This window comes from Podarcis cretensis (assembly GCF_951804945.1).
Source record: "Podarcis cretensis genome assembly, chromosome: 11".
NCBI lineage: Eukaryota > Metazoa > Chordata > Lepidosauria > Squamata > Lacertidae > Podarcis > Podarcis cretensis.
This window is the reverse complement of record NC_137180.1, coordinates 56,474,694-56,489,026: the sequence shown is the minus strand read 5'-3', so window position 1 is coordinate 56,489,026 and position 14,333 is coordinate 56,474,694. Positions and strand designations below refer to the sequence as shown.

Below are 14,333 nucleotides of genomic sequence, written 5' to 3'. Positions count from 1 at the left end.
GGTTTGATCTTCTTGCAGTCCATGGGACTCTCATGAGTCTCCTCCAGCACTATAATTCTTGTAGAAAATGTGTTCCCCCGTCAACCAAGGAGGTCCTGAAGCCCAGTGGTGCTAGAGCCTGGTGGGGGGCAAGGAAGCAAAATGTGGGAAGTGAAATCTTCTGGGTCTCTGGGCTTGGAGGTTAAAGGAGACTAAAAAAAAGAAAAGAAAGGGTGCCATAGATCTTCCTGTTCATGGACAAGGTTTTCCGGTTCCATAACTGCCACATTCATTCTAAACCAGAGAGGGGGAAAGGGGGGGGAGATCTCCATAAAGAAGAAATTAAGAACTTGGGAATGGCTTTGTTCTCTTGAGGCTTAAAGGGAGTCGAAAGGTCCAAAGCCAGTGCGCAAGAATATTAAAGCAAATAAATCAAAAGAGAGAATCGACCTCCTCGGGTGTTTGTAAAAGAAGCTAGAGAAATCCTCCCTTTCTTTCTGCATAACAAGAGGCCATTGCAGAACTAGTGATGGCCAAGAATTTTGCCATCATTGGATTTGCTCTTTCTCCTGGAAAGGTGACAATCCGTCATTAGGACCAAGTGGTGCAAGTTGCACGGGAAAGGACTCAGTTCAAGATTTCTGGTAATGCTTTATCCTGTTCAACTTTGGAATGTTTTGCAGTGTGTGTGTTTTTAGGATGCTGTATTTTGACCTTCGTTCGATCTTACGTGTGAGTTGCTTTGTTCCATGGAATAGTGGCATAGGAACATGGGAAAATGTATTATACCAAGTCAGACCATTGGTCTATATAACTCAGTGGAAGTGGCTCTCCCAGTTTTGGGGAAAGTCTCTCCCAGCCTTACCTGGAAATGCCAGGGATTGAACTTGTGACCTTCTGCATGCAAAGCAGAAGCTCTACCACTAAGCTATGACCCATCTCCCAGAGAGAGAGAAAGAGAGAGATCCTAAACCTAATGTTCCATTTCACTCCAAGGGTGGCCCAGAAATTTCTGTTCTTAGAATGTATTAAAAAAATGATCAACATGCCATTTTAACTAATACATACTAATAAAGGTAAAGGGACCCCTGACCATTAGTTCCAGTCGCGGACGACTCTGGGGTTGCGGCGCTCATCTCGCTTTATTGGTCGAGGGAGCCGGCATACAGCTTCCGGGTCATGTGGCCAGCATGACTAAGCCGCTTCTGGCGAACCAGAGCAGCGCACGGAAATGCCGTTTACCTTCCCACCGGAGCGGTACCTATTTATCTACTTGCACTTTTACGTGCTTTCGAACTGCTAGGTTGGCAGGAGCAGGGACCGAGCAATGGGAGCTCACCCCGTCGCGGGGATTCAAACCGCAAACCTTCTGATCGGCATGTCCTAGGCTCTGTGGTTTAACCCACAGTGCCACCCATGTCCCAATACATACTAATACATGCAAGCAATTTTTCATGTTTAAATGTCCTTTTCACTAAAATATGCATTTTTACGCACAGTTTTCCCTAACACATACATTTTGGTAGACACTATTCGGTCAGTGAACTGCATCAGAAAATTTGGAGACGTGCAAACTTTGAAGGTTGGCTGTGTTTGGGTTCAACAATTGGTTCGAGAAGTGAGAATCAGGTGGTTCCTCATTAAAATGCAACTGAATTCCTCCTCCACGCCTAGTACACACAGAGATGAGAACTTCACCGACGGGAGGCTGCATTTTGTTCCTGCCTCATGGTCATTCTACCTCACCCACGGGTGACGTATGGGAGGCAACTGCGGAGACATTTTTTCACCCTGAGCCATGAAAAACAAGACAGATCTTGAAGCAGGAACTACTGGAAGACAGCAGTCCCAAAGATCAGAAGCCTTGAACCGGCTGGTCTCTGTCTGTCTCCTTCTCTCTTAAAAATCCTGTCTGTGTACTCCAGACACAAAATACTCTCATGCCTGAGTTTAAAAATGCAAACCAGAAGCTCAGCTCTCAACCAGTTTCTTCCTTTCCTGCTTTCTTGATACGGTGAAGAAATCCTCCGACATTCTCTTGTAATATTCGCTTGCAAAAAGGGAACAAAGGTAGAGGGCCTGTTCCCCTAATCCTTTCCCCTTCCCGCCTTCGCCCTGGGGCAGGCACTAAGCTGCAAGTTATGACAAATGTTGGGATATAAATGCAGAGGCAAGCGAAGGGAGGGACGTGCAGAGTCCTCCCAGGTTGTGAGCCTTTCTGGATCGAGCTGTAGCTTGCTAGCCCAGTGAAAGGGGTGGGTTGGCACACGGTGTTGGTTTCCTCACTAGAAAGAGAGTTCACTGTGTTTTATCCCGGTCTTGATTCACTTAATTCCCACCCACCTCCGAAGCTCTGTGGAAACCTGGGGAGAGTGCCTCTGGAGTAAACACTGAATGGGGCTGTCAGACTCAAGATTCCCAACTGATCCAGCAGGGAATCTGAAGAGGGTGTTGGTTCTACTCCCCATATTTCTCATTCCGCCGTAGTTGCTTCACGGCTGGTCCCCCTAGCCAACGTTGAATTAGGTGACCAGTTGTGAGGCAAGTGCAATGGAAAGTCAAAAAGACATTGTTGGGTGAGGAACCAGTATATTAGCAAGTGGACTGAATCAGAGTAGGATTAACCATCGGGAAAAAGAGTCTACAGAGCAAGGACCAAGCCATACTGGGCAGCTGCTGTAAAGAAATTTGGGCATTTGTGCTTTTACAAATTCGTCACATTCAACTGCCCCCTCAGCCACTGGCGCTGCTAACACACATCTCAGCTGTCATAAAACTGGTTCACAGATAGGGAGGGACAAGTTTCTCCATTTCAGTTTTTCTCAGTTTTCCATTTCCCCTTCTTAGGCTCACAACTCTGCATTTCTACTCAGTTTGTGAATTATTATTGTTTTTTAAAGTACCCATGAAAACTCACCAGCATCTTAATGCATAATTATCATATTACACTGTTGTCGGTCACCCCAATCCCTGCCAAGCTGTACACAGAATTCCAAGGGTCTTGGCTTTGGAGACTGTTGCAGTCTTAGGAAATAGGATTTGTTCACATTTTTATACCTGAGTTTAATTGGAGGCAGTCCAGATCTTACAGCATGGTCATCTCAAGAGGGGCTTGTTTCCCACAGCAGAGCAGCACTGGATTCCAAGACATATCTCCCAGCCTACTTTCAGTCATCCTGCCCAAGCACACCTTGCTTAAAGACACTTTTCCTGTCACCTCACACACAGAGACACACTGTCATCTTGGCAACCTCTGTCTGCCCAGGCCCACGGATTCGTCTTAAGGTGGCCATCAACACCTTTTGTCATGTTAACGGCTTTGCTCTCCACTAGTCTGCCTAGGCTGCTTTGCAGAAGCCAGCCCAGGGATTCTTTGTCTGGCACAGTTCTGCAGCTTGTATTTTCATTCATATCCCACATAATCAAAATCCTAACGTTTATTAATTCATAGGGTTTAGGGTTAACCCACCCCCGCAAATAAAAACTACAAACAATATGCAGGTTTGTATTCAAATTTGCCCAACAGACAATTTTTTGCAAAGCAATTCCCCCCGCACAATGCAGTTTAGTACGTTATTATTATTATTTTACAAATATGCACATTTTTGTGCAAACTTCACCCTAGTGCTTGCAATTTTTTTGTATACATTACTTGGCAGCAGAACTGAGTGGCAAAATTCGGAGCAGTGTGAATGCTGAAGCCTGGCTGTGTTTCAGTTCTCGGATTGTTTCAGAAAGTGGAAATCAGGTAGGTCCGCCTTCAAGCATGAACTGAACTGAATTTCTCCCCCAACCCTACAGTCACAGACTGGTCCTGGGAGAATCTGAGAATTGTAATTTCATGGTGAAGGGAAGAACAGCCACAACCAAGCCAAGAACAGGCCTGGGCTTGTGTAGAAGTGATCCAAGCCAATCAGAGCCCACAATGTGATGACAGGACTAAGATCAAGCCCAGCCCAGTTAGCAAGGGCAGTGCTTCCTGGATTGGTCAAGTGGGTGACCCTAACCAATAGGAACACATTACCTCTCCTCTAAGCAGTCAGAGTGTTTGCGAATTGACAGAAAGAGGATGGGATCCACTGATTTGCAAGTTCAAGGGAGGTGATCTATAGCATGATTTGCAATTCCATTCCTCTCCCTCTTTTGACAAAGCTCTTGCATTAGGGACAAAGGAGAAATTTGATTCAGTTTGGCATTCAAAGTTGCATTCACTACCGTATTTTTTGCTCTATAAGACTCACTTTTCCCTCCTAAAATGTAAGGGGAAATGTGTGTGCGTCTTATGGAGCGAATGCAGGCTGCGCAGCTATCCCAGAAGGCAGAACAGCAAGAGGGATGTCTGCTTTCACTGCGCAGCGATCCCTCTTGCTGTCCTGGCTTCTGAGATTCAGAATATTTTTTTCTTGTTTTCCTCCTCCAAAAACTAGGTGCGTCTTGTGGTCTGGTGCGTCTTATAGAGCAAAAAATAGGTGTGTCTTGTGGTCTGGTGCGTCTTATAGAGCGAAAAATACGGTAACATAAGCAAAATTCTCTTTTCAGGAAATTAAACCATTATGCTTAACAAAACTATATACAGCACCTTGAGCTCTATGGAGGAAAGGTGGGCTATAAATGCAATAAATCAATTCTACACTTGAAAAGTAACACCCCAGAACTGCTCCGGTCATGTGTTTCTGCCCTAGGGGAAGCGACTAACTGACCTGTAACGGTATAGAAAACCGCCACTGGCAGATCTGTATAATTGGCAAGGTGCGTCTTGTGGTCTGGTGCGTCTTATAGAGCGAAAAATACGGTGATTTGCACCTTCCGAAACAGACATCCCTCGAAATTTGTACTACTCTGGATTTTGCAGTGCAGTCAAGTAATATAAGCAAAAACACATCTGCTAGGGTAAAATGCACGTTAACATGCATATATAAGTGTCACAGGTAGAAATGTGTTATATTACGGGAAATATAAATAGTAAGGAAAATATGCTTTGCAAAAACGTGTATACAGTGGTACCTCGGTTTATGAACTTAATCCGTTCCGGAAGTCCGTTCTTAAACCGAAACCATTCTTAAACCAAGGCACACTTTCCCCAATGAGGTCTCCCACCGCCGGTGCCCTTCCACCATCCAGCTTCCATTTTTAGACCAGCTTCCATTAGCAAACCAGGACGCTACTTCCGGTTTTGCGGAGTTCGTAAACCGAATAGTTTGCAAACAGGGCTGTTCTTAAACCGAGGTACCACTGTATTAGGCAATGTTGCACGCAAAATTGTGTGCATTAAGAGCAATTAACACTAAAATGCAGGTGAATTTTCATGAGGACTTTTTTAAAAAACAACAACAACAACAACGACCACCACCAGCTGATGTGGAAATGTGGTACTGAACTTAAGGATGGGAAATGGGAAAATGAGAAGCTGAGAGAAAATGAAATTGACAGATTTTCCCATTCCTACTTTCAATTGGGGGGAGGGGGAAGGACGAGCCTTCGCAAAGGAGCAAGCAATGTTATGCCTTTGCACAATCATAGGGGGCAGGGTCTTGGTTTTTTCATATCTGATTAAAGTTTTTTCTCCGTTCACCTTCTTTTTTGCTTTAGTACTGTGATCTCCACATTAAGGTAACAAATCTTACTGCAACACAATAAGTAAATAAACACTCAGGCAAATGGGTTCTCTGTCCTAGTTTGCACCTCTGACCTGTTTTTCCACATGGGACGGTGGAGCGGGGGTGGGGAAGAGAACGGCTGGAAGCCCAGCTGGCGACCAGACAAAACACTGTTGGCCTAATTAAAGTGGAAAGTTTGGGTATTTTTTTATCTATTATGAGCAACCCCCAACCTGGTGCATTAATGGAAGCACAAATCGGAGACCAATCAGCTCAATGGGCTGCTTGCTTTGAATTTCTTAAGAAAGGCTTGTTTTCTTTTAAGTGTACGTGAAAGGGAATACATTCCTCGCTGTCGTCTGATTGCAACAATTAGTTTCCCTGCCATGAAGAATCACAAGCAGAACATTGACTCCTGCTGGCCTCCCGCCCACCAGCGTGCCAAGAAACAGTCCATTTTGAAAACACGGTGTGCCTTTGAGGGAGAAGCTGAATACTTTCTCCCATTAAGTCGGGCAACAGGCAGCTTATCTGCCATTTTCGCGCAATCAATTCACTTGGCGACACAAGGGCACCGTCCGCTGAAATTTACACAATGCCCTTCGTTTCAGCAGGGCTTGCACAGGTAAGATTGCACCGAGAATTCCACCTTTGTGAACTTTGTGAGAGGAAAGGGATGGAGGATTACTTTGAATGTCTCGCAGCAAATCTCCCTGCCTGTACGGGACAGAGCATCTCCTGGTTCTCCGCTCAAGCAAAGAGAATTTAGCCTCCCCTCTTGACCTAAATCGCAAAAGCTTTACAGCTTTAACAAACACCGGAGAATGTCAGCGTATGCTCACCCCAACACCGTTTCAATAGCTTCAGGCCAGGCTTAGCTGCCACTTGCCAATAGGTGCATGTAACTAGAAGAGGATGGGCTTGGATAATAGCATAGAAAAAGTAGGTGATGGGGATGCGGTGTGTTAGCAGCAAGACCTAAACTTGCAAAACCCTTGCGGTTTGCAGAGCCAAAGAGAAAACCAGCAGGAGAAGTAGCTGATCCAGGAAGTGGAGCAAAGCCTGGAGTGTGAAGACATGCAATAGTATCAAATCGTTACACAAACTGTAAAAAGGTAAAGGGACCCCTGACCATTAGGTCCAGTCGTGACCGACTCTGGGGTTGTGGCGCTCATCTCGCTTTATTGGCCGAGGGAGCCGGCGTACAGCTTCCGGGTCATGTGGTCAGCAAACCAGAGCAGCACACGGAAAGGCTGTTTACCTTCCCGCCGGAGCGGTACCTATTTATCTACTTGCACTTTGGCATGCTTTCAAAGTGCTAGGTTGGCAGGAGCAAGGACCGAGCAACGGGAGCTCACCCCGTCGCAGGGATTCGAACTACCGACCTTCTGATCGGCAAGTACAAACAAACTGTAGCAAATCAGAAATTCAGCAGCCACAGGTGAATGGAGAACTAAGTGTTACTTAGTGCAAAGGAAGAGGAGGGTATGAATGCAAGAAAAGCACTGCAGGATCAGGCCAAAGGCCTATGTGGTCCAGCATTCTGCTTGCCACAGCAACCAGCCAAACACCTCTGGGGAGCACACAAGATAGTGCACTCCTGCAAGGAATCTTGTCAGTCGAAATCCGCAGAAACCTAAACGCAAGCAAATTTTTCAGGGCCACCCCATTCCTGTGACTGCTGTTTTCTTTTGTTTTGCCCTTTTCTGAACTTTTTCCATCTCCTCAATACTCTTTTTGAGGTGAGGAGACTACGCTGTCACATAACAGCCTGGCAAGGTTCATTTCCAATGACAATAACAGAAAATACTCTTACGGTTCTCCTCCGATTTTACCAAAAAAATAATACACCATGTCGCCTGTTCCCCTTCACCTCTGTTTTACTTTACATGCAATCTGATGAAGATTTATAGGGGACTCCAAAGCTCCCCCAATATTATTATTTTTAAAAAAAGATATAAGAAGATTAATATAATTATCATCATATATACTCCTGGTATTGAACACAATTATAAAATTTATAGAAAAGAAATTTAAAACTGACTTCCAGTTAATCTCACTGTACTTTGTCTACCCATTACTTTATACCGCACAGTTACATATTTCTTATATAATTTCTTTTACCTCCCTACAAACTTATATTTATACAATACAGGGATCAGTCTAATTCTGCCAAGATGTTTCTTTTCATTCCATAGTTTTCTAAATATTCTTTAAAGATTCTCCAATCCTTATAGACTTTTATAGCTCGCCCAATATTTCATGACATTTATGCTGGGCCCAATAAATTGCCCAACTGTGTGGACCAACACACAGCTAACTGTGTATTTTGCAAAGTGCAGAATAGTACCCCTAATTTCATCTGTGAAATGCTGGGACTGACAGTGCATAGGTGCTCGTACGCAAGAATAGAACATTTTGGTGGCAATTGTAGAATCCAAATTATTGGACTCTTGCAGACCAAACTTGTTCCGCAGGGACCCAGCTCCTACAATCCTGACCTCTCCAAGCCTTTCTTTGGGATCAATTAACCTAAATGGCTGACCTCTTTCTCCCAATCTATTTCTCTCCCACTTAAAAAAAAAGCACCCAGGCAGATATGAGCACTCTTGTGAAGAGGCTCTGATTGCCCTATTGTTTTCAAAAGTGGTTGCGTGTGGAGCAAGGCTGATGGTAGGTAGCTGCTGGAGAAAACTCTGTACCACTTAACCGCCACATTCCTCCTGGGGTCATTAATTAGGACCAGAAAAAGAAACTAAAATAAAGATCATGGAGGTACTTAACGTGATTGCTAGGAGCAACGCAGAACTGAAAAGGACAGAGTCAATGGACATCAAAGATGCTGTTGATCTGAAAATGAAGTCTGTCTTAAGAATGATACAAAACATCCCTGACTAGCAGGAGTGGAGATGTCACTTGGCCAGGGTCTAGCTCAGCCATCCCCAACCTGGTGCCCTTCAGATGCTTTGAACTACAACCAGGAATTAAAAGGGAAGATATCCCACATGTACCGGTGAATCCAATCTTCATAAAAAGGGGAGGGGGAGGGAAGGAAGGGGAATAAAAGTTCAAATTGAAAGCTAGGTGGAATAGCTCTGTCTTACAGGCCCTGCGAAAGGAAGTTAATTCCTGAAGGGCCCTGCTCTCATGGGACAGAGCATTCCACCAGGTCGGTGCCATCACTGAGAAGGCCCTGGCCCTGGTGGAGGATAATCTGACTTCCTTAGACTGATGAGGTCTAAAGGAAAGCAGAGGCAAGATGTTTGGCACCAGCATATGAGGAGCCATACAACCATCTTAGGTAGATTTGTGTAGGGTTTACTCCTTGGCCTTTTCTTCTCCTGAAGATATCCCACATGTACCGGTGAGTCCGACTCATATAAGGCAATTCTGTTATGTTCCTAATGAGTGTTTGAATGCTGGAGTTTTCTTTTCCCCAGGCGCACTGAAGGGTAATCGTGATCATCCAGGGCGATTGCCTGTTATTCCTATGAAACAAAAACATATATCCATAGACTAATCAAAGGTGTTTCTAATTTATTTCCCATTACCCTTAACTTTCACTTAGGCTGCAGAACCCCGTCTTGTAAACCTCCCCCTTTCGCACAAAGTGTCTATTTAAGGAAGTAGGTAAAAGAACTTAAAAATAGCTATTCTCATTCAATTTATAACACACTTGTTAGCATTTCTGACGTTGACAATTCAGAGACACTAAAATACACACAGGAGCTTGGGCTTGCCTGAGGGGGAAGCAAAATGCCCTCCGGTCACCAGGTAAAGCTATCCAATTTGGCTTCTATTGACTCTTAGCCAAGTGGACCAGCTAAAATTAATATCTATCTTTGTTATTATAAGGTTTTGTTTCTTCTGCTGCTGCTCCCTGCCTTGGAAGGGATTCGTGTGCTCTAGTTAACACTAGATACAGATCCAAATAACTCGTGGCTTTTATATTTTTCCAAAGGGAGAGCATCGATTGCTTCTTTGACCCGCTTCGTTTGATGCAACTTGAGACACTGTGCTTTTGGCACGGTACCTAATTAGTCCTCAAAGAGTTTCTGAACCATTGTCTTTAAGACACAGAGCAGAGCAGCCTCCATCAGGAGAGATGGAACTGCCAGTTGCTTTCTGCCATGATGGCTAAGGAAAGCCTCCATCTTCACAGGAAGTAGATCACTGTACAGTGGTACCTCGGGTTACAGACGCTTCAGGTTACAGACTCCGCTAACCCAGAAACAGTACCTCGGGTTAAGAACTTTGCTTCAGGATGAGAACAGAAATCGTGCTCTGGCAGCAGCGGGAGGCCCCATTAGCTAAAGTGGTATCTCAGGTTAAGAACAGTTTCAAGTTAAGAATGGACCTCCAGAAGGAATTAAGTTCTTAACCTGAGGTACCACTGTATATCCCACATGGGGCTGTGTGCTGATCCCGGGGGGAAGGTTACCGTAGGCGTAGTCAAAGTCCGGTCCGGTCTGGGTCCGGGCAGGAACAGGAACTCAACGACGACGTTGCTCCCACAACCTGGGACCGGGCCGACTGGCCTTTATCTGTTCTGAGGCCAGGGGTGGTCCCGGCCCCCAGGAGACCCGCCTCTCTTGGCCTGGAGGCGAGCACTCCTCCTGGGAGAAACCAGTTCCCTTCGCCTCTCTGCCCTGAGTCTCTGCAGTTCAGGAGAGGCTAAAGGGTTACTGGGCCCAGGGGGAGACTCACCTGCAGGCACTGAGTCCTCAACCACCTCTGGAGCCAGAGTGGGATCACCTGGTGCCTGCTCCTGAGGCTCCGACACAGGTGCAGGCGCTTCAGCATCAAGACCCTGCCCCAGTTCAGCCGGCCCTGGAGGCGGGGACTCCTGTGCAGGCTGGGATTCCTCTGGTTCAGCCTCTGAATCGGAATCCCAGGCCATCACACCATCCCCCCTCCCAGCCCCCCCCCCCTCAATTGAGGATACATTTGGATCTGCAATTGGGTATAACAGGGGCAATACAGATATAGCAACAGTTAAAATATATAAGTCAAATCTTAATCACTAAAATATAACCTAAAGTTGTCATTTAAGGCCTTAGTCATTATGGTAGCACAGCTTGTTCCCTAAGTTTTATGGCAGTTGCACAGAATTTGGCCACCCTTAGTATGATCTCTGGACCCTTGTCCTCTACCAGGGATTTTAGACATTGAAGTTCGGACCCATTTGGAGATTTTTGTATAACAGGGATGATAAATGCTGAGCGTATATGTATATCCCCATAGAAACAACAGCGTAACAAGGCATGAGAGACAGTTTATACCTCCATCAAGCCGCAGGGGCAGACTTGTTCTGCATATGATTTACCTTCGAATCTGCCCTGCAAAAAGGCAAGATGGCAGCACGTTGAATCTAGCGAGGGTAAACAAGGGGCTTGTCAACCTGGGAAGGTAGCCCATCTTGGAGAAGGAAAACTCTGATCCTAAATCTCTGCTGCCTTGAGGGAGATCTTTGAAAAGGCTGAGGAGTAACCCCTACACAAATCCAGAGTGGATTTTTTGCAAGCAATTCCCCCCCCCCCAATATGTCTACTGGGCAGAAACCTGTATCAAAATGCATCTCTTAGGAGAAATGTCCCCTTCATGGATCACTGCCTTGCCGTGGCGAAGGGGCTTGAAGAACTCAGAGAAGCTATGAACTATGCCGAGCAGGGCACCCAAGATGAACAGGTCATAGTGGAGAGTTTTGACCAAACGTGATCCACCTGGAGGAGGAACCGGCAAGCCACTCCAGTATCCCTGCCAAGAAAACTCCATGGACAAAGACAACAGGCATATAAAAGTTATGACGCTGGAAGATGAGCCCCTCAGGTCGGAAGGCGTCCAACATGCTACTGGGGAAGAGCGGAGGGCAAGTACAAGTAGATCCAGAGCTGATGAAGCGGCTGGGCCAAAGCCGAAAGGACGCTCAGTTGCGGATATGCCTGGAAGCGAAAGGAAAGTCCAATGCTGTAAAGAAAAATATTGCATAGGAACCTGGAATGTAAGAACCATAAACATGGGTAAGTTGGAGGTGGTCAAAAATGAGATGGCAAGAATAAATATTGACATACTGGGCATCAGTGAACTAAAATGGACGGGAATGGGTGAATTCAGTTTGGATGACCATCATATCTACTACTGTGGGCAAGAAACCCGTAAAAGAAATGGAGTGGCCCTCATAGTCAACAAAAGAGTGGCAAAAGCTGTACTGGGATGCAATCTCAAAAATGATAGAATGATCTCGATACGAATCCAAGGCAGACCTTTTAACATCACAGTAATCCAAGTTTATGCACCAACTACTGGTGCTGAAGAAACAGAAATTGACCAATTCTATGAAGACTTACAACACCTTATAGAAGTGACACCAAAGAAGGATGTTCTTCTCATTATAGGGGATTGGAATGCTAAAGTAGGGAGTCAAGAGATAAAAGGAACAACTGGCAAGTTTGGCCTTGGAGATCAAAACGAAGCAGGGCAAAGGCTAATAGAGTTCTGTCAAGAGAACAAGCTGGTCATCACAAACACTCTTTTCCAACAACACAAGAGACGACTCTACACATGGACATCACCAGATGGGCAGCATCGAAATCAGATTGATTATATTCTCTGCAGCCAAAGATGGAGAAGCTCTATACAGTCAGCAAAAACAAGACCTGGAGCTGACTGTGGCTCAGATCATCAGCTTCTTATAGCAAAATTCAAGCTTAAACTGAAGAAAGTAGGAAAAACCACTGGGCCGGTAAGATACAATCTAAGTCAAATCCCTTATGAATACACAGTGGAAGTGAGGAACAGGTTTAAGGATTTAGATTTGGTGGACAGAGTGCCTGAAGAACTATGGATGGAGGCTCGTAACATTATACAGGAGGCAGCAATGAAAACCATCCCAATGAAAAGGAAATGCAAGAAAGCAAAGTGGCTGTCCAATGAGGCCTTACAAATAGCGGGGGAGAGAAGGCAAGCAAAATGCAAGGGAGATCGTGAAACATACAGGAAATTGAATGCAGATTTCCAAAGAATAGCAAGGAGAGACAAGAAGACCTTCTTAAACAAGCAATGCAAAGAAATAGAGGAAAGCAATAGAATGGGAAGAACCAGAGATCTGTTCAAGAAAATTGGAGATATGAAAGGAACATTTCGTACAAAGATTTCCATAATAAAGGACAAAAGTGGAAAGGACCTAACAGAAGCAGAAGACATCAAGAAGAGGTGGCAAGAATACACAGAGGAATTATACCAGAAAGAAACGGATGTCTCATATACCCCAGGTAGTGTGGTTGCTGACCTTGAGCCAGACATCCTGGAGAGTGAAGTCAAATGGGCCTTAGAAAGCACTGCAAATAACAAGGCCAGTGGAAGTGATGGTATTCCAGCTGAACTATTTAAAATTTTAAAAGATGATGCTGTTAAGGTGCTACACTCAATATGCCAGCAAGTTTGGAAAACTCAGCAGTGGCCAGAAGATTGGAGAAGATCAGTCTACATCCCAATCCCAAAGAAGGGCAGTGCCAAAGAATGCTCCAACTATCGCACAATTGCACTAATTTCTCACGCTAGCAAGGTTATGCTTAAAATTCTGCAAGGAAGGCTCAAGCAGTATGTGGACCGAGAACTCCCAGAAGTGCAAGCTGGATTTAGAAGAGGCAGAGGAACCAGAGACCAAATTGCAAACATGCGCTGGATTATGGAGAAAGCTAGAGAGTTCCAGAAAGACATTTACTTCTGCTTCATTGACTATGCAAAAGCCTTTGACTGTGTCGACCATGGCAAACTATGGCAAGTTCTTAAAGAAATGGGAGTGCCTGATCACCTCATCTGTCTCCTGAGAAATCTCTATGTGGGACAAGAAGCTACAGTTAGAACTGGATATGGCACAACTGACTGGTTCAAAATTGGGAAAGGAGTACGACAAGGCTGCATTTTGTCTCCCTGCTTATTTAACTTATATGCAGAATTCATCATGCGAAAGGCTGGGCTGGATGAATCCCTAGCCGGAATTAAGATTGCCGGAAGAAATATCAACAACCTCAGATATGCAGATGACACAACCTTGATGGCAGAAAGTGAGGAGGAATTAAAGAACCTTTTATTGAGGGTGAAAGAGGAGAGTGCAAAATATGGTCTGAAGCTCAACATCAAAAAAACGAAGATCATGGCTACTGGTCCCATCACCTCCTGGCAAATAGAAGGGGAAGAAATGGAGGCAGTGAGAGATTTTACTTTCTTGGGCTCCATGATCACTGCAGATGGTGACAGCAGCCACGAAATTAAAAGACGCCTGCTTCTTGGGAGAAGGGCAATGACAGGCCTAGACAGCATCTTGAGAAGTAGAGACATCACCTTGCCAACAAAGGTCCGTATAGTTAAAGCTATGGTTTTCCCAGTAGTAATGTATGGAAGTGAGAGCTGGACCATAAAGAAGGCTGATCGCCGAAGAATTGATGCTTTTGAATTATGGTGCTGGAGGAGACTCTTGAGAGTCCCATGGACTGCAAGACGATCAAACCTCTCCATTCTGAAGGAAATCAGCCCTGAGTGCTCACTGGAAGGACAGATTGTGAAGCTGAGGCTCCAGTACTTTGGCCACCTCATGAGAAGAGAAGACTCCCTGGAGAAGACCCTGATGTTGGGAAAGATGGAGGGCACAAGGAGAAGGGGGCGACAGAGGACGAGATGGTTGGATAGTGTTTTCGAGGTTACCAGCATGAGTCTGACCAAGCTGCGGGGGGCAGTGGAGGACAGGAGTGCCTGGCG

The 14,333-nt window shown here is 45.3% G+C and overlaps 1 protein-coding gene and 1 long non-coding RNA gene across 2 annotated transcripts in view; one reads left to right on the top strand and one right to left on the bottom strand.

Annotated features, from left to right (window-relative positions):
* ZBTB7C (zinc finger and BTB domain containing 7C) overlaps positions 1-14,333 on the bottom strand; it is a 253,149-nt gene that overhangs the window by 178,928 nt on the left and 59,888 nt on the right. The gene's annotated exons all lie outside the window — the stretch shown is intronic.
* The window catches only part of LOC307226408, a 304,430-nt gene continuing 294,824 nt past the window's right edge, over positions 4,728-14,333 (top strand). The window contains exon 1 of the long non-coding RNA XR_013843379.1: positions 4,728-4,771. This is a non-coding gene — a long non-coding RNA (uncharacterized lncRNA). The remainder of the gene's footprint in view (positions 4,772-14,333) is intronic.